This window comes from Ostrea edulis, chromosome 6, assembly GCF_947568905.1.
Source record: "Ostrea edulis chromosome 6, xbOstEdul1.1, whole genome shotgun sequence".
Taxonomy (NCBI): domain Eukaryota; kingdom Metazoa; phylum Mollusca; class Bivalvia; order Ostreida; family Ostreidae; genus Ostrea; species Ostrea edulis.
This window is the reverse complement of record NC_079169.1, coordinates 80,729,279-80,747,801: the sequence shown is the minus strand read 5'-3', so window position 1 is coordinate 80,747,801 and position 18,523 is coordinate 80,729,279.

Here is an 18,523-nt window from a genome sequence, read left to right as displayed (position 1 = left end):
ATATATATATATATATATATATATATATATATATATATATAATGTACATTGATAATAATTTTATGATTGTACTTGTACCTATACAGTATAAAACATAATTGTACATATATGATTTATATAATGCATTTTAATCAATTTTTTGGGGGGTAATCATTAGACTTAAGAAAGCATTAAAATATTATATTCGTAAAAGTCCAGCATGCAAAATATTTTCATGGTCCTTGTATCTACAAAAGTCGTTCACTGACGTCACAGTCAGAAGATTCTATTCGTGAATAAATCAAATGAACTCTTCACTGCTTGTCATGTTTGCGAATATGTTTTTAAACAGGTTTTTGAAATACAGGATTTTTACATCCTCAAATATGCAAAAGTTGACTGTTTAATATGATTTGGAATACAGTACTCGCTGGGGAATATCCCTGAGAAGAAAATGATACATAAACATTTCTTTTAAAATCGTGACTTTTTGTGAGGGTGGGTGTTGTAGCGTGCGATATTCTTGTAGTTAGTAGGCGGTAGAGTATTCACTAAGTTGCAGATCTGTTTCAAGGGGACATATCACATTTAATCTTTGTAATTATAAGATTATACAGGTACATTTCGTTGAATTACACAATGAACACTAGAGAACTGGATAGATGGGCCAACAGCAATTTTGTATACCACAAAACTCAGCATCATGGAAGCAGCTTATTATAACACAACCACGTGATTTGTAGAACGTGCCAATATGTAGACTAGATAGTCGACTTTTTAAATGAAAATCATATAAGTGGTTTCATGACATAAACCATAAGTAGTACCAGTTCCAGATACAGATTTCCCGACGACTACCGTGTAAAGTTTTCAGAAGATTTTACTTCATCAGGTTTCTACATCTGTCGTCTCAAGTCTGACTCGGCTTTGAGCCTGACCTCCTAATCAAACTCACAATCGACTTATGCCATTCGTATCTTTTTTTTTTTTTTCCCTCGATCTTAAACGTCTTAACGCCGGGAACGAGAATTGAACCCGGGCCTCATGGTTGTGAAGCGAGCGCCTTAACCAATACCGGTGAGATTTTCACTAAGTCATGGTTTACATAATTACATAATACAGGTTAATAAACGATTAGTCCATCCTACAACTATCTACATAACGATATTAGAAAGTAATTTTAATTTGCCCGATGTTGATAATTTTTAGGTCAAAAGATATATACATATAATTTTTTTTACAGGTTCAACAAAATTAATTTTCATACAACTTTATCGATTTACATTGTGCACCTTCGCAGTCATTTAAAAATTAAAACCACTGCTTTTAAGTAATATATTAGTTGTATTTTAAGTGAATAAGTATTACTTTGCTTACACTGTTATATCATTGTTTTTATGAAACGGAGAAATTGCGTCGTTTTGAATGAAAAGAGTGATAAACAATGACATTGTAAATAATGTTGTAAACAGCTGTTGGCTTCAAGGCCGTTGCCTTGTACAAGGCATAGTGTCGAAATATTGCAAAAATATATTTTTGTCAAGAGTTCTGCTCATATTTCGATTTTAATTGTCATACAGTTATATTTACGATGGTTTCTTGTAATCGAACCATATGATTACGGCTTAAACATATCGACACCTGCAAATGGTATAATTTTTAACGACAGAAACGTCACTGAGATTGACGATATAATTTCATCCCTACAACTAACATCCGTTTATCTTCTCATAGTTTAGACTAGTATTGCATTTCAACTGTCCATAAAGCAGGTAAGTCTAACCATACTTTAGTATATAATTGTATGTAAAAAAAAAAAATTAAAAAATTATAGCAGCATTTGTATTTTATAATAAAACTGAAAAGATATTGTAAATGATGCATGTTGTGGTCGGTTTTCTTATACAGTGTAGAGCAGTTACAAAATTGGAGGCGATTGATCATTTTCCCGCAATACATGATAAAAAAATTTATCAAAGAATGTAATTCATCTTGTGGAAATATATACATGTACATGTAGATAAAACTTGTAAACCATCATTGTGAAAAGATTAATATAGTAAATTGAAGTAAGGATGGTGAGCATGATGGATTACTCAGTCAGGTGTCAAAGGTATTCACTGAAAAAATTACAGTTAATAAAGCCGGGTTAACACTGTCATGAAAGTAGAAAAAATATAAGCATAGCCATTTGTCTTGTTGAAAACAAGAAAAATGGAGCAGAATATAATGAGGAAAATAAGAATAATAAAGAAGAATAGTCACTTGTTATATAAAGAAACAAACAACGAAAATAAAGAGAAATAGTCAATTGTTGTATAGAGAAATAAACAACAAAAATAAAGAGGAACGGGCACTTGTGATATAGAGAAATAAACAACAAAAATAAAGAGAAATAGTGACTTGTGATATAGAGAAATAAACAACAAAAATAAAGAGGAATAGTCACTAGTTATATAGAGAAATAAACAACAAAAATAAAGAGAAATAGTGACTTGTTATATAGAGAAATAAACAAAACAAAAAGAGAGAGAAATAGTCACTTGTTATAAAGAGAAATAAACAAGAAAAATAAAGAGAAATAGTCACTTGTGATATAGAGAAATAAACAACAAAAATAAAGAGAAATAGTGACTTGTGATATAGAGAAATAAACAAGAAAAATAAAGAGAAATAGTTACTTGTGATATAGAGAAATAAACAACAAAAATAAAGAGAAATAGTGATTTGTTATATAGAGAAATAAACAAGAAAAATGAAGAGAAATAGTCACTTGTGATATAGAGAAATAAACAACAAAAATAAAGAAGAATAGTGACTTGTTATATAGAGAAATAAACAACAAAAATAAAGAGAAATGGTGACTTGTTATATAAAGAAAATAGAGAGGAACGGGCACTTGTGATATAGAGAAATAAACAACTAAAATAAAGAGAAATAGTGACTTGTGATATAGAGAAATAAACAACAAAAATAAAGAGAAATAGTCACTAGTTATATAGAGAAATAAACAACAAAAATAAAGAGGAACGGGCACTTGTGATATAGAGAAATAAACAAGAAAAAAGAGAGAAATAGGCACTTGGAGAGGAAAAAATACTCGTCATATAGAGAACAAAAACAAGCATAACAGAGAGAAATGACTAAAGCCAGCCCCTACCAATTCACTTCGTTGTAGGGGCTGGCTTTAGTCAGACCGAGAGAAATGGGTGCTCAATTTGAATTCCTTCCGATATCTTCAGATTTCTGGTCTCTTCGTCTAGCATTCCTTATTTACATATTAATTCATGCAATGCAAACGTATGTTTTACGTGGACTATTCATGTCAATATGCACATCCGACTTGCTTTCTAAATCATGATATGACATGCTGCTCATTACTTCATTGTTCAACTTTTCGTTCACCTTTCTTCTTGTGCAGTCTCCCTGCATATTCGAAGACCACGCGACAAGGAACACGAAAGACAAAGGTAACGCAAGACTAACACAATCTATAGGAATATGGACATAGAAACCAAAGTAGTCATCAGGGCAGGGAACGCAAGACTAACACAATCTATAGGAATATGGACATAGAAACCAAAGTAGTCATCAGGGCAGGGGAAAGACACTGCGATCGGGAAGAACATGATGCGAAGCTTGGAAGAAACTGTACAGGAAAATGTCGAATCAAGACGTACATAAATTGCATACCATTCTAATATTATATATATAGTGACTTCTACATGTATCATCCGGTCCAACATCGCCAGACTTTGACGAGAAGCTAACGATGAGGGACCATTTCTACATGCGTTTTATCTTCCCGTTCTTTTTTTTTTTTTCTCTTCGTTCCCACATGCTTTGAGATCCGCTTTATTTTTCACTATGTACATATAAGATGTACCGGAGCGCCCTCTTGCGTTTTTCTCTAGAACTGTGTGGCACGAATTCAACTGCGAATAGTAAAGTCTACATTCGTCTATATTTCCTAGCTACTTTCTTGACTGCACCATTAGAATGAGGGTGTTTCTGATATTCAGCAATGTATATTCATGTTGTCATTGTAAAGTTTACGGAGGATCTCGTTAAACTGACGATTTCATGAATAAGCACTGGATAATTCATTAGTATATTCTCTATTGCTTATGATTATTCTTTATCTTGTTGCCTAAATATATTCAATACATTGCTGAAAGGGTCGTTTTCGTTATGTCGATTCTAGAAACATTCGAGTGTTTTGGTTTTGGTTTGTATTGGACCTCCTTACCTTTTCTGAGGAAGTATGATAATATGTACCTTGATCATAGACTTATATACAAAATGACAAAGCACCTTGATTTATGTCATTATAAAGACAATAAATTCTTCGTCACGATTTGTTCGTAACAAATTGCAGGTATGTTCGTGTGCCCATGTAAAATGTTATAAAAAGACTACATTTCCATACTCTTAATTTAAAATTTGTTCTACAATTTAATGTCACGAATCTAGTGTGCGTAGTTTACCACATATGATTTGATTTGTCGACCATGACATTTTTGTTTGCGTTTTAGTATAAGCTTTCCCTCGCAATAGAAACGTACTTTTGAAAATTGCCTTTCGATATTTACTATTCGAAATCAATTAGAATTTAAATTGTTTTAAATAGCATATTCTCAAATGCTGTTGAGAACTGATACAAAATTTTCAACAAGAACCCTAAAAAAAAAAACTCAAACAAACTAAAACAATCATATTATGCAGCAGGAGCAAAAATCCATATGCTTAAAAGTAAAAATCAATAACGCAAGGTGTCGATCTTGATAGTTCGATGAAAATCAAATTTTGCACATGTGGTTAACCAATGACTACACGAACATACGGTATAATTTTAAAAAATCATGAAAATACATTTTGATGTTTACTACATCATCTAAACTTTGTTATGATTACCTAGTACCATGGTACCGCAGACAAAACTTTATCAAACCTTCTTTCATACGAAAATATGAATACATTATTTATCATGCACACATGTACATGGTGAAATATCAAGGAATAACACATCGGTGACCTTGTACAAAGATGCAGATAAGATTATTTTTGACTGCTTTATATATGTTTGACAATTGGAGAGCTTCACCCTAATGTACAATGTTGGCAGATCTGTCACACTGAAAAACAAAGAAAAAAAAGGGAATCCCCGTTATTTTTTCAACGAAAAATCATGAAGAAATGTTTCGTTTAACTGCCTTCTCGTGTATTCTTAATGGACATTGCATAATTTTGAATACATGTGCACTGTCAATTTCACTTACATTGGTTTTCTATGTTGCTTTTAAACGTAAGGTTTATGTATGTTCAAATTATAAACAAGGCTGTATATTACATCTTACTTATATTAAACACAGTTTTATTGGACCTACTAGGATCTGATTTTCATCCGTCGTCGTATATGGTGCGTTAACAAATACTATTTTTGCCATTTCTTTTTTTTAAACAGAAATTAGCATGTAGCAAATTTGTGTCGGTAGGAACGAACATTCTGAATTCCGTGGCACCTGTTCTCCCTTTGGAGCTGAGAGGTGGGGTTGAAAACTAAAATTAACCCCAAAATGCAAATGTTTATTCCGGGATAGAAATACTGGCGCATAGTCATGTTGAACAAGAAGGTCTATGTATGTATCTAAATTGTGAAATTCAAGACCTCTGATGCAAGAGTTCTGTTGTTAAGGAGCGGATCTATGGCTCATGTAGTGAAAATGCATTATCTATTTTACAATATTCTTGACTTCTGCACATCAAACAACCAAACTGAGTACACAATATTGATAAAAGGCGAGAAAGCTTCTATACCAAAATCGTGAAATCCACGGCCCTTCAGTTAGGCCCCTTAAGTCAAGAGTTCTGGTTTAAGCATAGGGTTTATTGCAAACCTTTTCTTGACCCTTTGACATCGAACAACAATCTTGAGTATACATAATACTGATAAGTGGAACACCTACATGAATTGAGAAATACACGACCCCTAGGTGTGGATTCCTGGTGTTGGAGCAGTGTCCTTTATTACTTTTATACAAAATGCATAATTTCTTAAAACGTTGACTCCTTGATATCAAACAACCACACAGTCTACATAGAAATGATGAAGAGAGAAGCCTCTACCAAACTAGTGAGACTCATGACCCGGGTCTGGGGTTCTAGAGTTGTAAGAATGTTCTTTAAAGCGCCAATATGTCTTAACTCCTGAGCACCAAACAATAGTACTATCTACCAATAATGTAAAAATCATGGATGTAGGAATACCTATATTAAAATCGTAAAACTAATTACCCCTGTGTCAGGCGCCCAGGTCCCCAGGATCTGGCTGTGTCTCTAGCATAAAAATGGCAACAATCGATCAGAGCACAATATCATAATACAGAAATATTAGAAGCTCTCTCGTAACACAAAGATTAGTCGGGGGATGTTAACAGTTCTTCTTAGGCGCAAATTAAAGAATGAAAATAATTTTATACGATATAAAGGAAGTTGGACAGTTTACGCAATATAAACCACGAAGCGGTTTATTAAAGAGAAATTAAATTACAATGAAATTATAGTGAATGAGATGAAAAGATATGGTATCTCCTCTATAAAAGGGCAATGAAAGGTGAAGATAACCAACAGTGATCAATCTTCATAAATCCCATAAACAATACAAAATAGATAGTTGGGCAAACACAGACCCCTGGACACAGGATGGATCAGGTGCCTATGAGGAGTAAGTATCCCCTGTCGACCGGTCACATACATATTTCAATATATATTTCAAAACTTAAGGTATTTTTGTATATTTATACTACATAGCTTTGATATTGTTGATTTCTATGTTGTGTGTATGGCAGACTTTCCACGGTTGAGAAAAATTACCAAACCCTTATCAAAATATCATGTCGCTTGAATTTACATTTGCATGATTTTGTGATACATTTCATTAGTATTCCCGTGGGGAACAGGGTTAATATAGATCCTTAGTACCTCTTGTTTATCGTAAGAGGCGACTAAATGGGGCGGACCTTCGGATAAGACCGCAATAACTGAGATCCCGTGTCATAGCAGGTGTGTCACGATAAAGAACTCTCCCTGCTCAAAGGCCATAGGCGCCGAGCATAGGCCTAAATTTTGCAGCCCTTCACCGACAATGGTGACGTCTCCATATGAGTGAAAGATTCTCAAGAGGGACGTTAAACAACATACAATCAATCAATAATTTCATTAGTCTCTACGTTTGGACGTTTGGTTATGCATATATTATATCTAAATATAAATTTATGTAATATATGATCATTGTGAAAGGATGCAGAATTTATTTCCGTCCAACCCTATCATAATGTTGTGCTATGTTAAGTTACAACGAAAAATATTCAACTCAACCTATATATATATATATATATATATATATATATATATATATATATCTTGTGCACGTATATATTATAGTTTATTTATTTGCATCGCATTAATGTGACTCCCAATACACATTACAAGTTTCCTGCGAAATTCGATGCGCATAACTCGCATTAAACCTATTGTATTTACAGTTACTGTCTCAGAATGAATCTGTCAATATGATAAAAAGTTATTCTATTAAAAGATTATCACTATTGAATATACCATAGTTCATTTTTTTATAGTAACACTAAAATATCCGTATTTATTTTGAAATTTTGAATAGACATCCGTAATGAATATAGACCAGAGAGCACAAACAAGGCTGACCCTTTCTTAAATGCTAGTTGTTAGAATTTTTTTTTAGAAATCATATCAGTCGGCTTTGTATTCTTAAAATATTTTTACCTGTACACCGGATTTGAATCCTGTATTAGTTATTTCTTCTAATGTTGTCTTCCCAACTTAATAAACAACTTTTATTCACTCCAGGATGTTTTAATTTTTATCATGAAAAAGTAATATGATACCAGATGCGCGAACAATGGTTAGGATTGCTGTAAAAACCTTGGTAAACCTAACCCCATATATTCATGATACTTCCTTGTTGTTCCCATGGAAATATTCATAATATAGGTCACTTAATTTACTGCTAAAGTTTCTGAAAATTTCCGTATTCGGGGATGGTTTTTATTATATCATTAAACACTGAGATATGCCAGCTATTTCCTGTGGCCTTGAAATACTTGTTCTGACCGTCTTCCCGGTATCTGAGAGAGTGTCGTCTGCGGTCGCTCAGTACGACAAACGTAAAAGCAATGTCTGCCTTTGTTTACTGACTACTGAGCGATTGGGCTATCTGTCAACATTGTAAAGCCATTCAAATGTTGTGATTTAATTTGGTTAACCTACAAGTATTATGGATCTTATCAAACATGAATTAGTCTACAGTTCCATGTGCGGATCCAGAAAACTCATAGAGAGGGTTTGGTTCCAGGTTTACTTAGTTTCCCCCATTACATCGATAAATATCTGGTGGGGTCCTAACTCCCAGCCCCCTCTGGATTCGTGCATGTCCTCTGGCATCTTTGTCGCCCCGTGTAGTCGGTGGCTATAACTAAACACAAACTTACGATTCTGTTCAAGCCAATCATCACCATTATCTTTATTATCAGAGCTCTGGTTGATTAAATGTGCCCTTTGACAATAGTAACCACAAAATAATATCAGTTACTGGTGGAATTTTCTTCCCTAACGAAACGTTTGTATTATCAAATCGTGTGGTATTTAATTCTTTTCATAAGTAATGAATTGCTGATATAGACTGATTCACATAGATTATTCAAACAGTATACAACAAACAATTATAAAACAAGCTGAAATAATAAAAGAGTCATAATTTTGACTTGTGATAAACTATCATAATATGTCACCATTAAAGATATAAAGAAAACCAAAATCAAACAACAGAAGCAAACAAACAACCGCAAAGTAGTAATCGCTGAATCTTTTCAGATCGTTTTTTTAATACATCCTTTGGGTGTCTAGAATGAATCTCCTGATAACTCCTTGTTACATCTAAAGCTATTGGTTACGGATAGACGAGGACAATAAAACGTGTTTTCATAAAATCCTAAAATTGGTCTCTGCAACAAGTTCCTAATGCACGTGACTCAGACACCAGTCGTCTGGTTCTCGATATTTGATTGCGTTTTGACAAATGCCTCGTCTGAATGATGCTCAACGCAATGTTCGACTGGAAGCAGGTGTGTCATAATTTGCAGTTGTAAGAGATTTCAATGTCGCACAAAGCGCCATATCTCGCCTTTTGAGCAGATATCAACAGCATTGTTATAGAGCAGGTAAAACACGCGTGACGTCAGCAGCACAGGATCGCTTCATCCGATTGCGTCATCTTCGTCAAACGATTCACAACAGCGTTATCTGCAGCATATGCCATTCCTGGGATTCGTAGAATATCAGATCAGACTGTTTACAACCGACTACGGGGTGGTGGGATTATAGCGCGTGACATTGTTCCGACTTCGCAACATCCCCGGAACCGACTTCAATGGTGTCGGACTCAGAGAATATGGCCACGGCAACGCTGACCGACAATGTGGTTCAGCGATGAATCTTGATTTTACCTGCAGAGGCCTGATGGAAGACTCGGAGTGTAAAGACGCCAAAATGAAAGTTTTGCGTAAAATTGCATCCAGGAGACTGAACAGTTTGGAGGGAGTAGTGTTAGGATGTGGGCAGCAATATCCTATACAGGCAGGACAGCATTGGATCACATACAGGGTACTTTGACTGCTCAACGATATATATGATGAGGTCATACAGCCACATGTGGTTCCAATAACGATATATCTGATGAGGTCATACAGCCACATGTGGTTCCAATAACGATATATCTGATGAGGTCATACAGCCACATGTGGTTCCAATAACGATATATCTGATGAGGTCATACAGCCACATGTGGTTCCAATAACGATATATCTGATGAGGTCATACAGCCACATGTGGTTCCAATAATGCAGCATTCTGGATCATTATTCCAACATGACAACACCAGACCACATACTGCTGGTCTTACACATGATGCTCTGCAAAGACACAGTGTCCAGGTTCTTCCTTGGCCATCCAAATCAGCAGATTTGAACAGTGAAGCATAGGACGAACTGATTGGTGCATCCCCATAGACAGCCGCTGCCTCAGTCAGACTTGGCACATTTAGCCCTGAAGTTAGAATGGAATAACATTCCTAGACAGTTTTTAGAGATGGGAAGGCGTTGATGGGCAGTCATGGGGGGGGGGGGGGGGGGGCACTAAATATTCAACTTGGGTGACCTTGACCAATTACTCTAATTCAATATCATCAGTGGTTGTGATACTTTGATTATTAAACCCAACGTTTACATCATTCCTAAGTTCTTGATAAATCTATCATTTTTACATGCAAGTTCATGTATTTCTCATGTCTTAAAATGAATATGGAATTGTACTATACTGGGTTTTTTTTTTTATTTTGATCAATATATACGCACGGATCCAGAAGTTTTACCCAGGGAAGTGAGTTCCACTGAGAATAGGGACAAACAATTAGAATTTTACATGTACAGCTGAAAGTGCATAAAATAGGCAGATGTATTTATTTTCTACCTAGGTAAGGATGTAGTGGGTTCGGACCGTCCACCCTCCCGACAACCTCGTATGAGCGTCTGGTATAGCCTCTACCAATGGAATTAGGATATACAATTTTAAAGAAAATGGGGGAAATCTCATTATCTGTAATGTAGTAAAAATCTCACAATAAAATAATAAAAGTCATCAAAATCAATAGCAAGGGAGTGATCATCCTGAAAATTTATATAATAATCCCCATGCAGCAATGACGTATTTTAAGGAAGAAATTATTCTCGTCATCCTTAACACGATGGTTAAAGACGTTCGCACCTAGACTTTGGAGTCGTGTCATTTTTTGTCTTTTTGGAAGTATATTTTTTATTTCTACTTTGAAGGGGAATCATGAAATTAAAAATAAAAACTTGGGTCATAGTGCTTGTTTTCTTGCAATCCGTAATAATCTGTAGTAAAGCATTCAGAAGATTGTCGTTGACAAGCAGTAGCCACCAAATTGTCAGCGCGAAATGTAAGCGTCCCGCTAATGAGCCAAACATCCCTTTGTCTGTTTCTATACACGAGGTGAAAATCAGCAATATAATTTACAGCTTTAGTCTTCACAATACTTTGTAAGAGATCGCGTGCGAATTGAAAAACTCCGATATACATATCTTAACTACATGTACATATCGGCCAAGGTTACGTGGATCTGAAGTGTTTGAATTGCACAATGCACATGGAATTTTGTCTTGTCAAAGGGCTAAAGATTTTCGAGGAGAAATCCTCTAAAATAGACTGATGAAATTATTGGTTTTGAGGATTTTGAAGTCATTTTCCCCCACCTTTTTTCGGCTTGATTGTTTCCGAATTAAACAGAAAAAATATCAGGGGGAAAAAACATGTTCACTGTTATATGTTGTGCTTTTTATTATCAATTTTTAATTCAACTTCAAATGGGGGAAAAATTCCCCTCTCTCTCCTGGGTCTGAAACACCCCCCCCCCCCCCAGGCGACAATTCCAAACAATTTTTTTTAATGATGGACTTAGTTTCAAGTCTCTGCTACTTATATCATAAATACACCTCCAGGGGTAAGTTTGTTAATTTTCCCCCCACTGGATAGGTTTAAATAATAAATTATAGTATGTTTGGACCAATGCATTAAGCATTGGACCAGTATCTACAGTGTTGTTGTGCAGTTGTTTTAATTTAAACTGATTTGCTAACTTTTTTTTTTTTTTTTTTTTTTTTTAAATATTTCGGCATTTAAATAACTCGAAACCATTGAAAGGGTGGGAGACTGTCACCATGTTTTATATCACCGGACATGCCAAGGAGTTGAAACTGGAAACTAAAGGCGCGAGTGGTTGCTATTTTCAGATGCAAAAAAAAAGCAGAGGTTTGTATTTTCTGTTGTATAACAAAATCTCATCACTTAGATCCGACACTTCCATCATTTGTATGATGACGTCAAAATTATCTAAGGTAAAAAAAATTTGGATTTTTTTTCTACAAAATTAAATATTTCTTTTCTTTCGTTATCATATTTTTCACATGTTATTAAAAAATGTATTTTATTTTCAATGGTATTATACTTGCATTTTGTGCATAATCGGTCCTCTCAAGGAATGTTGATAAACCTACCCATTTCGATTTTTAACCTATGAGAAAAAATTCTTAATTTTCATAACCCCAGTTTTGTTTGAGCTTCACATATGTGCTTAATTCCGCTCAATATAGTTCTGTAAATTTGAATACCAGTCTTTCACATAATAATCCAATATTGTTTTATTACAGATCAATTTAAATTTGTGTTTCCCGTAAGCAACAAGTTCATCTCTGATATTCAAAATATTGCGTAACGTGTGTTTAAATACAAACCCTAAATTCTTCCGAGTCAAAAAAAGATTTTTGCTACATTCACACGCATCCTTGAATAAAGGAAATTCAGAAGAAAAAATCTCCAATCTATAATTATATAGAAAAATCACATCATATGGACTTTAAAATGATTAAGGTATGGAACGTTTACAAATCATATGAAAGTCTCAGCTATCCATAAATCATGATTATAATTTCTATCAGTAGAGACGTATAATTGAATGGAATTAGGCCTACTAATGAAGTGTAAATTCATTTCAAACATGCTATATTAGATACATGTATATTGTAGATGTTTATAAATAATGGTTCCATCAATGTCCTTTATAATGACGAAATCAACAGGTTGCAAATATGTCCAGTGCAGCGTTACGGTGCGTTTTAAGTAACACGTGAATAGCCATTGCAATTCAGATAATATTGAAGATACAGTTCATGTTAAATTTAATTGTCTATTGTCCATTTTATAAAGAATCACCTGTCTGTCGCGAACGTATATCGTATGTTGTTTATTTAGAAAGATAAGACTTTCTCAGAAAATTGGTGTGAAATACTGTTATTTTTTGTAGATAGCTGAGCTGTCATTTTACTCCGAAGTTTTAATGGTGCGTCTACAGTTTCTTAAAGGACAAAAATTTCGGCAATAGGCAAGAATGTAATAAATGTTATGTAAGATGAAATTTACATAACAATACGAACCGGGGGAGTGCATATAAATATTCAAAATTAATAAACGTCTTTAATCACGGAGATAACATCCTTCTCGTTAGGTGTAAGGGGGGGGGGGGGTATATTGATAGAAACTGAAGCCCTTGCCATTGATTTATCATCCAGTTTTACATTAGGATTAATTTAGTCTTCATAAAATTATATCATGGTTAAAATTGTGATTTGGACAAAGTAAGTTTTAAGGGCAGGTACTTGTAGATGTGACATTTTCTTCATATGTTGCACGCCTGACCTTATATTACACCTAATACCCCTCGGATCCTGTAAGTCCATACACAACATACGCGCCATATGTTAGCACTACATTCACCACCTGCTCCCAGAGAGATCCTGCTTGTAACTTTTCATTGTTAATAAAAGTCATCCCAGATACATTAACATATACTAGACTCTTTCTAATCCCCATGGCCCGAGATCACAGGTTTGACAGTTCACACAGCGATACTTCGATGATGTTACAACAATACACTAAGATCTTTCTTTTTTGTAACCGTACAGTGTGGTGGCTGGTGCAGGATAGATGGACGAATTCATTTTTAAAAATTTGTTCCCACGAAATAAAATTCGTTCGAAAACCGTAAAGAGTGTATTGTAGGAAAATTGGTTATAAACGTAAGATATCTGTTTTAAAAATCTGGAGATAACATTTAAAATTAGTTATAAACGGTAGCTGCTCTGTCAAGTTCAGTTTTTCTGCAGGAATTCATAATTACACCAAAAAGAAAATATGCACGAGTAGCTACTACTAAACTTCCTTCTTATTTTTCACATGGGCTCCCCCTGTTCGGAATATTCTTCATACAAAACATTTAGAAACAAACAGTCCCCCCCCCCTCGTTTGTGGAATCCGAAGATATCACTTCATTTATGCACATATACCATACTTGTAATGTCGTTTCTCGCTTGTAAACCAGTTACGTAATATATCGATAGTTATCTTTCGGTGATAAAACACTGTTCAGTGATAATTAGGGGTAGTTCCATTGTGTGCCAACACATTCATTGTCAATGTCTTTGGTCACGGTCTGGATAACCTCTCCTAGGTATCATTTCTTTTTTCTGATCTGTTCTTTTAGAAACTTGTTTTATTCCCGTACCTTTTTCATGAGTTCACTATGAACATAATTCTAGAAACTTCGCAAGTTTTACTTTAATTACAAATGTACAGTCTTTCGCTCAGTTCTGGATCATGGCCTGTCCCGAATCACTTTGTAATAATTATTTTAAAATACTTACTTATTGAAATGATTTGTACTTACCGTAGAAAGGTATGATTGCGGAGGGACACAGAGCTGTTTAAATTTTTATCCGACCCAGGTTTTTTACTCGTCATACTCCTTTTATATATAGGGACTTCGATATCTTGGTCATTTACATGTGTAACAGGAAGGGAGAAAATGCAACGGACCAGATCGGAATTCGAACCCGGGCCCCCTGAATCTCCAGTCAGGTGCTCTACCAAATGAGCTACCGGGCCACCGGCGATCAAACCGTCTGACCGCCACACATGCATGAGATAAAATAGTGCTAGAGGGAAAGTTGTTCGCAGTTAAAGTTTGCGCAAAACATAACTGCATTTTATCTTTTAGCAATAGTATCAATAAACATTTCTTCAGTGAGTATATTATTGTAGTCAAGAAACACCATCAGCTGGTTCAGTTCCGGATCAGTCATATCAACTGCTGTCACACGCGTCATGTTGAATTTAGTTAACTTGAGCATATAAAGTTCATATAAAGGCACCCTTGGATTTACAGAAATATTGTCAGATATAGCACGCTTCTTATTATTTTTTTTTTTTACAAACACAACACACTACATTATTAATATGTTTTCCTGATTATCAAAGTGGATAAAATTCCCACACCCTTACAATTCATTAATTTTTTTTATTAGAAAATCGGAACATCAAAAATACTACGCATTGCAACAAGATATGCTTCTAGAAATTAATATTTAAAAAGTATAGTATTGTGTATTCAACTTTAGTATACCTGATCAAGATATAGGGCTCACGGCGGGTGTGACCGGTCGACAGGGAATGTTTACTACTCCTAGGCACCTACATTGTAATCCCACATCTGGTGTGTCCAGGGTCCATTTTTGCCCAACTCTCTATTTTGTATTGCTTATAGGAGTTATGAGATTGATCACTGTTCGTTGTCTTCACCTTTCATCTAAGTTTATGCTTTTATTTTTTATATGTTCCAAGCTTCCCACCCCCGCCAACACCACAAGAAGATGGCAGAGTATAACCATCTCATGTAGATGTATCATAAACTGTCCAGACTCGGAGAAAGACAGTCAAGAGATGTCCAAAGAATTTTGAATACAAAATCAATGCGCTTCCGGTGGTGTGCTCACTATCAATCAATGCGCCTCAGGTGGTGTGGCGCACTATCATTTCGTGTACAGGACTATATTAATATTTCCTTCTTTCTTATAAATTTTGTTTTTCGAGAAGAAAAGTGAATCTGGACGGTCTTTTGGTTCATGTCTGTATATTTTTCGTGAATAAACATGTGGGCACTATTCTAGAAATTTCACTAGCATAACTTTTCGGAATAAATTTCAGCTATTGGCGTTAAATTATGTGTAGAAAAATTGGAATAGATATATATTGACACAATGTAATGTTAACTAACCACGCTATTGTACACCACAACATAATTACAATGCTAGATCAAGGGTAACCAAAATTGAAATAAGAAATGAAACCATCAAACCGTTTTCAGTAATTATTCAGGTAAGAAAATCAAAAGTTTTGTATTTTGGAAGTGGGTGAGCAAATATGCTGGACTCGGTTTAGGTTCGCATATTAATTGTGTACAAGTATTCCTATAAAATTTCCGGTTGCATAAAATTTCTCAGAGCTCACCATCTACGCTACTCTCCTTACAAAGCAAACCCTTAGAAACAGCTAATTAGCGAGGAAACATACCCACAGAAATCTTTGTGATAGGGAAGACATAAATCCTCAAAAACTTTCGACTAGCGAAGATATAAACGTTAAAAACCTTTGGCTAGCTAAGACACAACCCCCAGAAACCTTTGGTTAGTGACGACACAGCCCCCAGAAACCTTTGGATAGTGACGACACAGCCCCCAGAAACCTTTGGTTAGTGACGACACAACCCCCAGAAACCATTGGCTAGTGACGACACAGCCCCCAGAAACCTTTGGATAGTGACGACACAGCCCCCAGAAACCTTTGGTTAGTGACGACACAACCCCCAGAAACCATTGGATAGTGACGACACAGCCCCCAGAAACCTTTGGATAGTGACGACACAGCCCCCAGAAACCTTTGGTTAGTGACGACACAACCCCCAGAAACCTTTGGTTAGTGACGACACAACCCACAGAAACCTTTGGCTAATGACGACACAGCCCCCAGAAACCTTTGGTTAGTGACGACACAACCCCCAGAAACCATTGGCTAGTGACGACACAGCCCCCAGAAACCTTTGGTTAGTGACAACACAACCCCCAGAAACCATTGGCTAGTGACGACACAGCCCCCAGAAACCTTTGGATAGTGACGACACAGCCCCCAGAAACCTTTGGTTAGTGACGACACAACCCCCAGAAACCATTGGCTAGTGACGACACAACCCCCAGAAACCTTTGGATAGTGACGACACAGCCCCCAGAAACCTTTGATTAGTGACGACACAACCCCCAGAAACCTTTGGTTAGTGACGACACAACCCACAGAAACCTTTGGCTAATGACGACACAGCCCCCAGAAACCTTTGGTTAGTGACGACACAACCCCCAGAAACCATTGGCTAGTGACGACACAGCCCCCAGAAACCTTTGGTTAGTGACGACACATCCCCCAGATACCATTGGCTAGTGACGACACAGCCCCCAGAAACCTTTGGTTAGTGACGACACAACCCCCAGAAACCATTGGCTAGTGACGACACAGCCCCCAGAAACCTTTGGATAGTGACGACACAGCCACCAGAAACCTTTGATTAGTGACGACACAACCCCCAGAAACCTTTGGTTAGTGACGACACAACCCACAGAAACCTTTGGCTAATGACGACACAGCCCCCAGAAACCTTTGGTTAGTGACGACACAACTCCCAGAAACCATTGGCTAGTGACGACACAGCCCCCAGAAACCTTTGATTAGTGACGACACAGCCCCCAGAAACCTTTGGTTAGTGACGACACATCCCCCAGATACCATTGGCTAGTGACGACACAGCCCCCAGAAACCATTGGTTAGTGACGACACAACCCCCAGAAACCTTTGATTAGTGACGACACAACCCCCAGACACCTTTGGATAGTGACGACACAGCCCCCAGAAACCTTTGGTTAGTGACGACACAGCCCCCAGAAACCTTTGGTTAGTGACGACACAACCCCCAGAAACCATTGGATAGTGACGACACAGCCCCCAGAAACCTTTGGCTAGTGACGACACAGCCCCCAGAAACCTTTGGTTAGTGACGACACAACCCCCAGAAACCATTGGCTAGTGACGACACAGCCCCCAGAAACCTTTGGATAGTGACGACACAGCCCCCAGAAACCTTTGATTAGTGACGACACAACCCCCAGAAACCTTTGGTTAGTGACGACACAACCCACAGAAACCTTTGGCTAATGACGACACAGCCCCCAGAAACCTTTGATTAGTGACGACACAACCCCCAGAAACCTTTGGATAGTGACACACAACCCCCAGAAACCATTGGCTAGTGACGACACAGCCCCCAGAAACCATTGGTTAGTGACGACACAACCCCCAGAAACCTTTGATTAGTGACGACACAGCCCCCAGAAACCTTTGGATAGTGACACACAACCCCCAGAAACCATTGGTTAGTGACGAAACAACCCCCAGAAACCTTTGATTAGTGACGACACAACCCCCAGAAACCTTTGGATAGTGACGACACAATCTCCAGACACCTTTGGTTAGTGACGATAGGACAAGAGTTTGTTAGAAGTGTACTCAGCACATCAGAAAACAACACAGGGCCCTACCAAATAAATTATATACATGTTAGTCAGATTAACAAATTATATGGCTGTAAGATGTTCGATTCAACGTGCCAATTTTACGTTATTAATTATCGGTCCTCAAGCACGTAAAGTTACATGTACCGGTATAAGGCAACTTCTAAACATTCATATATATGCACAATTAATATTTTATTTCAATGTCATCACCGGTTTAATATAGTAAATAATATTTACTCTTTATAGAAAATCGGTGATTTTGATAGATTAAAAAATATAATGCATAATTTGTTTTCTATTTAACGCCTGTTCTGTATTCGCGTGACACTCACCGTGTTCTGTAACAACGAGAGATGAAGCTACATGTACCCGTCATGGCTTTTGGAACTTGTGTACACTTCTTTAGTAATACACGCTTATGTAATGTA